This window comes from Lissotriton helveticus, chromosome 2_1 (assembly GCF_964261635.1).
Source record: "Lissotriton helveticus chromosome 2_1, aLisHel1.1, whole genome shotgun sequence".
Classification (NCBI taxonomy): domain Eukaryota; kingdom Metazoa; phylum Chordata; class Amphibia; order Caudata; family Salamandridae; genus Lissotriton; species Lissotriton helveticus.
In genome coordinates, this window is record NC_136059.1 from 299,406,843 (window position 1) to 299,414,342 (window position 7,500).

Sequence of the window (7,500 nt, forward strand, 5' to 3'; positions counted from 1 at the left end):
GGTCATGCCCGGGCCCCGGCAGCGCATGGGCAGCATATCCCCAGACCTGGTGACCTGGCAGACTGGGACCTGCTGGCACCCTGGCCCTGCCGAGCCCCAGTTCTCTCCCAGGGCTCCACAAATGCGACGACCAGATGGCCGAACTTCCCTGGAAGTCCCGATGAGGTGCCATTTGCCTCCCAGATCCCAGCGAGGGCTCCAGGAGGTCGGGTACTTTCACGCTTTGGGTCCCCTCTGTCACCTCGCGTGCAGAGTTTACAAGAAAGGAGGGTATTTTCCCTCCGGATTACTAGGGACAGGGTACGCCCGGACGCCCCTCCAAGGCTGGTGGTTCTCTGCCATGGGGACCAGATAGGCTATGCCTGGGTAACACCTCCCTAGGCCACCCGTGGCTTCCTTCCGCCAGGCCGACGGCATGTCAAATTGCCCAGGACGGGCTCCATGGCTCTTGGGCAGTCGTCCCCTGGGCGCCCGGGGCTCCATCCACCCCGGCGGCATGGAAAAGTGCCCAGGACGGGCTCCATGCGTCCCGGGCATTCGTCCCCCGGGCGTGTCCGGGGCTCCATCCAGGCTGACGGTATGGCAGAGTGCCCGGGTCGGGCTCCATGGTTTTCACGGTGGTCCTCCCCTGGGTGTCTGGGGGCTCCAGGCCGAAGGCATGGAAAAGTACCCAGGACGGGCTCCATGCGTCCCGGGCATTCGTCCCCCGGGCGTCCGGGGCTCAATCCAGGCTGACGGTATAGCAGAGTGCCCGGGTCGGGCTCCATGGTTTTCACGGTGGTCCTCCCCTGGGTGTCTGGGGGCTCCAGGCCGAAGGCATGGAAAAGTGCCCAGGACGGGCTCCATGCGTCCCGGGCATTCGTCCCGGGACGGGGACGGGGACAGGGACAGGGTCAGGGTCGGGAGAGTCCAGGCGGCTTCACTTCCGTGTCCAGCCATCTGATCGGCCAAATTCCCTCGGCCATCTGGTCGCCCGGATCCCCTCGGGCATCTGGTCGCCCGCAACGCTTTCCTATGGGGCGACCAGATGGCCGAACTTCCCTGGAAGTCTTGATGAGGTGCCATTTGACGCCCGGATCCCAGCGAGGGCTCCATGAGGTCGGGTACATTCGCGCCTTGGGTCCCCTCTGTCACCTCGCGTGCACAGATTACAAGAAAAGGGGGTAATTTTGCTCCGGATTACTAGGGAGAAGGGTACGCCTGGACACCCCTCCGAGGTTGGTGGTTCTCTGCCATGGGGACCAGATGGGCTATGCCTGGGCAAAACCTCCCTAGGCCACCCGGGGCTTCCTTCCTCCAGGCCAACTGCATGTCAAATTGCCCAGGACGGGCTCCATGGCTCCTGGGCAGTCGTCCCCCGGGCGTCCGGGGCTCCATCCAGGCTGACGGCATAGAAAAGTGCCCAGGACAGGCTCCATGCGTCCCGGGCATTCATCCCCCGGGCGTCCGGGGCTCCATCCAGGCTGACGGCATGGCAGAGTGCCCGGGTCGGGATCCATGGTTTCCAGGGATGTCCTCCCCTGGATGTCTGGGGGCTCCAGGCCGAATGCATGGAAAAGTGCCCAGGACGGGCTCCATGCGTCCCGGGCATTCGTCCCCTGGGCGTCCGGGGCTCCATCTAGGCTGACGGTATGGCAGAGTGCCCGGGTCGGGCTCCATGGTTTTCACGGTGGTCCTCCCCTGGGTGTCTGGGGGCTCCAGGCCGAAGGCACGGAAAAGTGCCCAGGACGGGCTCCATGCGTCCCGGTCACTCGTACCCCGGGCGTCCAGGGCTCCATCCAGGCTGACGGCATGGCAGCGTGCCCGGGTCGGGCTCCATGGGTCCCGGGCAGCCCTCCCCCGGGCGTCCGGGGCTCCCACCTCCAGGCAGACGGCATGTCAAAGTGCCCAGGACGGGCTCCATGAGTCTGGGACAGCCCTCCCCCGGGCGTCTGGGACACCCATCTCCATGAGGCCAACGGCATAGGCAAAGTACCCAGGACGGGCTCCATGGGTCCCGGGCAGACCTCCCCCCGGGCGTCCGGGGGTCCCACCTCCAGGCCGACGGAATGTCAAAGTACCCAGGACGGGCTCCACGGGTCCCGGGCATTCCTCCCCCAGGTCGTCCGGGCCCTAGAGCTCCGGTGGTCCAACCTGCGCCTGAGGCCCAGCCGGGGTCCAAGAGCCCTGCCTTGCGTGGGCAGGCAGTCAGGAACCCTACCGCGAAGGCTTGGGGTGGATGGGGAGCTGGGAGTCCTTTCGATCCGGGCCATCTGGTCGCCCGCGATGCTTTCCAATGGGGCGACCAGATGGCCGGGCTTCCATGGAAGTCCCGATGAGGTGCCATTCGCCTCCCGGATCCCAGCTAGGGCTCCATGAGCTCGGGTTCTTTTACGCCTTGGGTCCCCTCTGTCACCTCGCGTGCACGGATTGCAAGAAAGGGGGGTAACTTCCCTCCGGATTACTAGGGGCTGGGTACGCCCGGACACCTCTCCAGGGCTGGTGGTCCTCTGCCCGGGGACCAGATGAGATATGCCTGGGCAACACCTCCCCCGGGCGTCTGGGGGCTCCATTCTCCGGGCCAACGGCATGGCTCAATGCCCAGGACGGGCTCCACGTGTCCCGGACAGACCGCCCCTGGGCGTCCGGGGCACCCATCTCCAGGAGGCCAACGGGATGGCAAAGTACCCGGGAAGGGCTCCACGGGTCCCGGGCAGCCTTCCCCCGGGCGTCCGGGGCTCCCACCTCCAGGCCGACGGCATGTCACACTGCCCAGGACGGGCTCCATGGGCCCCGGACAGACCTCCCCGGGGCGTCCGGGGCACCCATCTCCAGGAGGCCAACAGCGTTGCAAAGTACCCGGAAAGGACTCCACGGGTACCGGGCAGTCCTCCCCCGGGCGTCCGGGGCACCCATCTCCATGAGGCCAACGGCATTGGCAAAGTACCCGGGAGGGGCTCCACGGGTCCCGGGCAGGCCTCCCCCGGGCGTCCGGGGCACCCATCTCCAGGAGGCCAACAGCGTTGCAAAGTACCCGGAAAGGACTCCACGGGTACCGGGCAGTCCTCCCCCGGGCGTCCGGGGCACCCATCTCCATGAGGCCAACGGCATTGGCAAAGTACCCGGGGAGGGCTCCACGGGTCCCGGACAGCCTTCCCCCGGGCGTCCGGGGCTCCCACCTCCAGGCCGACGGCATGTCACACTGCCCAGGACGGGCTCCATGGGCCCCGGACAGACCTCCCCCCGGGCGTCCGGGGCACCCATCTCCAGGAGGCCAACGGGATGGCAAAGTACCCGGGAAGGGCTCCACGGGTCCCGGGCAGCCTTCCCCCGGGCGTCCGGGGCTCCCACCTCCAGGCCGACGGCATGTCACACTGCCCAGGACGGGCTCCATGGGCCCCGGACAGACCTCCCCCGGGCGTCCGGGGCACCCATCTCCAGGAGGCCAACGGGATGGCAGAGTAACCAGGAAGGGCTCCATGGGTCCCGGGCAGCCCTCCCCCGGGCGTCCGGGGCTCCCACCTCCAGGACGACGGCATGTCAAAGTGCCCAGGGCGGGCTCCACGGGCCCCGGGCAGCCCTCCCCCCGGGCGTTCGGGGCACACATCTCCAGGAGGCCAACGGCATTGGCAAAGTACCCGGGAAGGGCTCCACGGGTCCCGACCAGGCTTCCCACGGGCGTCCCGGGCACCCTCCTCCAGGCCGACGGCATGTCAAAGTGTCCAGGACGGGCTCCACGGGTACCAGGCAGTCCTCCCCCGGGCGTCCGGGGCTCCCATCTCCAGGCCAACGGCATGGCTCAATGCCCAGGACGGGCTCCATGGGTCCCGCGCAGGCCTCCCCCGGACGCGTCCGGGGCAACCATCTCCATGAGGCCAACGGCATTGGCAAAGTACCCGGGAAGGGCTCCACGGGTCCCGGGCAGGCCTCCCCCGGGCGTCCGGGGCTCCCATCTCCAGGCCAACGGCATGGCTCAATGCCCAGGACGGGCTCCATGGGTCCCGCGCAGGCCTCCCCCGGACGCGTCCGGGGCAACCATCTCCATGAGGCCAACGGCATTGGCAAAGTACCCGCGAAGGGCTCCACGGGTCCCGGGCAGGCCTCCCCCGGGCGTCCAGGGCACCCACCTCCAGGCCGACGGCATGTAAAAGTGCCCAGGACCAGTTCCACGGGTCCCGGGCAGTCCTCCCCCGGGCGTCCGGGGCTCCCTTCCCCGGGCCAAAGCATTCCAGAGTGCCCAGGACGGGCTCCACGGGTCCCGGGCGTCCAGGGCTCCCTTCCCCGGGCCAACGGCTTGTCAGAGTGCCCAGGACGGGCTCCACGGGCCCCGGGCATCCGGGGCACCCTTCCCCGGGCCAGCGGCATGTCAGAGTGCCCAGGACGAGTTCCACGGGACCCGGACGTCCGGGGCTCCCTTCCCCGGGCCAACGGCTTACAGGAGTGCCCAGGACGGGCTCCACAGGTCCCGGTCGTCTGGGGCTCCCTTCCCCGGGCCAACAGCTTGTCAGAGTGCCCAGGACGGGCTCCACGGGTCCCGGGCAGTCCTCCCCCGGGCCAACAGCAGGTCAGAGTGCCCAGGACGGGCTCCACGGGTCCCGGGCAGCTCCATGCCCAAACCCATTTGAAAACCCGCCGCAGCGAAGGGGTTATAGGCGGCCATCTATTCAAATGCACAAATGCATGCTGTGACATCGCATTCCTTTACAGCGAGATGCCTTGGCATCGCAAGTCAGTAGATCAACTTGATCTAGAGGACACACAAACTAAAGGCATAATACAATCTATTTTTCAAACTCCAACCTGCGCAACAGGAGGGAAAGTGTTGATATACTAGCCCCTTCAGTGCTAATGACGGCTCCAGCTCGTCATGATTCCAGTAGGGAAGGTGTTGGTACATTCCTTATGTTGGAGCGCCATCTAGAGCAAGTCCGGTAGATAATGTGTTTGCAATAGTAGCGCGCAATGCTTTCCAATGGGGCGACCAGATTGCCGGGCTTACATGGAAGGCCTGAGGTCCAGGGGAGGGCGGCCTCCCCATCCCGGGCGCTGTCCTTGGTCCTGCTGCGTGGCAGGGTGCCCGGGACGGGGTCCTGGAGGGCCCGGGGAGGCTTCCCCTGCGCCTCCGGGCTTGGGAGCCCAGGCTGGGTCCAGGGGCCCGGCCGGGCCCCGGGTCGGGTGCCACGGCCCTGGGCCCTGTCTCCCAGCCTGCCGCACTGCCAAGGGCCCGGGGAGCCTCCCCTTGCTTGGCTGGGTTCAGGAGCAGTGGCTAGGGCCCCTGAGGGCCCGGGGAGGGCGGCCTCCCCACCCCGGGCTCTGTCCTTGGTCCTGCTGCGTGGCAGGGTGCCCGGGACGGGGTCCGGAGGGACCGGGGAGGCGTCCCATGCGCCTCCGGGCTTGGGAGCCCCGGCTGCGTCCAGGGGCCCGGCCGGGCCCCGGGTCGGGTGCCACGGCCCTGGGCCCTGTCTCCCAGCCTGCCGCACTGCCAAGGGCCCGGGAAGGGGTTCCGATGTGCCCGGGGAGCCTCCCCTTGCTTGGCTGGGTTCAGGAGCAGTGGCTAGGGCCCCTGAGGGCCCGGGGAGGGCGGCCTCCCCACCCCGGGCTCTGTCCTTGGTCCTGCTGCGTGGCAGGGTGCCCGGGACGGGGTCCGGAGGGACCGGGGAGGCGTCCCATGCGCCTCCGGGCTTGGGAGCCCCGGCTGCGTCCAGGGGCCCGGCCGGGCCCCGGGTCGGGTGCCACGGCCCTGGGCCCTGTCTCCCAGCCTGCCGCACTGCCAAGGGCCCGGGAAGGGGTTCCGATGTGCCCGGGGAGCCTCCCCTTGCTTGGCTGGGTTCAGGAGCAGTGGCTAGGGCCCCTGAGGGCCCGGGGAGGGCGGCCTCCCCACCCCGGGCTCTGTCCTTGGTCCTGCTGCGTGGCAGGGTGCCCGGGACGGGGTCCGGAGGGACCGGGGAGGCGTCCCATGCGCCTCCGGGCTTGGGAGCCCCGGCTGCGTCCAGGGGCCCGGCCGGGCCCCGGGTCGGGTGCCACGGCCCTGGGCCCTGTCTCCCAGCCTGCCGCACTGCCAAGGGCCCGGGAAGGGGTTCCGATGTGCCCGGGGAGCCTCCCCTTGCTTGGTTGGGTTCAGGAGCAGTGGCTAGGGCCCCTGAGGGCCCGGGGAGGGCGGCCTCCCCACCCCGGGCTCTGTCCTTGGTCCTGCTGCGTGGCAGGGTGCCCGGGACGGGGTCCGGAGGGACCGGGGAGGCGTCCCATGCGCCTCCGGGCTTGGGAGCCCCGGCTGGGTCCAGGGGCCCGGCCGGGCCCCGGGTCGGGTGCCACGGCCCTGGGCCCTGTCTCCCAGCCTGCCGCACGGCCAAGGGCCCGGGAAGGGGTTCTGATGTGCCCGGGGAGCCTCCCCTTGCTTGGCTGGGTTCAGGAGCAGTGGCTAGGGCCCCTGAGGGCCCGGGGAGGGCGGCCTCCCCACCCCGGGCTCTGTCCTTGGTCCTGCTGCGTGGCAGGGTGCCCGGGACGGGGTCCGGAGGGACCGGGGAGGCGTCCCATGCGCCTCCGGGCTTGGGAGCCCCGGCTGGGTCCAGGGGCCCGGGCGGGCCCCGGGTCGGGTGCTCAGGCCCTGGGCCCTGTCTCCCAGCCTGCCGCACTGCCAAGGGCCCGGAAAGGGGTTCCGATGTGCCCGGGGAGCCTCCCCTTGCTTGTCTGTGTTCAGGAGCTCCATCCGGGGCCCCTGAGGGCCCTCGGGGAGGGTGGCCTCCCCACCCCGGGCTCCGTCCTGGGTCCTGCCGCGGGGCAGGGTGCCCGGGACGGGGTCCGGCGGGCCCGGGGAGGCTTCCCCTGTGCCTCCGGGCCTGGGAGCCCCGGCTGGGTCCAGGGGCCCGGTCGGGGCCCCGGGTCGGGCGCTCCGGCCCTGGGCCCGGTCCCCCGGGCTGCCGCTCCACCCAGGGCCCAGGACAGGGGTCCGTCGGTCCCTTGCAGGCCTCCCCTGCTTGTCAAGGTGTAAGCGGGCCCCGGGTCGGAGGGCCCGCCGGCCCCTGGCAGCCTCCATGGCTGTGGCCCGGCTGGGGCCCCGGGCCTCCGGCCCGCCATGCCCCGGGCGCCCGCTCCCTCCTTTGTGGGGGCACGGGGCGACCGGATGGCATCCCTTTCGTGCCCGGCCATCTGGTCGCCCGGATCCCCTCGGCCATCTGGTCTCCCGGATCCCCTCGGCCATCTGGTCTCCAGGATCCCCTCGGCCATCTGGTCTCCCGGATCGCCTCGGCCATCTGGTCGCCCGCAATGCTTTCCAATGGGGGCGACCAGATGGCCGAACTTCCCTGGAAGTCCCGATGAGGTGCCATTTGCCTCCCGGATCCCAGCGAGGGCTCCAGGAGGTCGGGTACTTTCGCGCCTTGGGTCCCCTCTGTCACCTCTAGTGCACGGATTACAAGAAAGGGGGGTAATTTTCCTCCGGATTACTAGGGAGAGGGTCAGTCAGACCTCCGTGTGGTCTGGCGATTCTGAATCAGGGGAAGGCAGGACCCGGGCCCTCCCGCC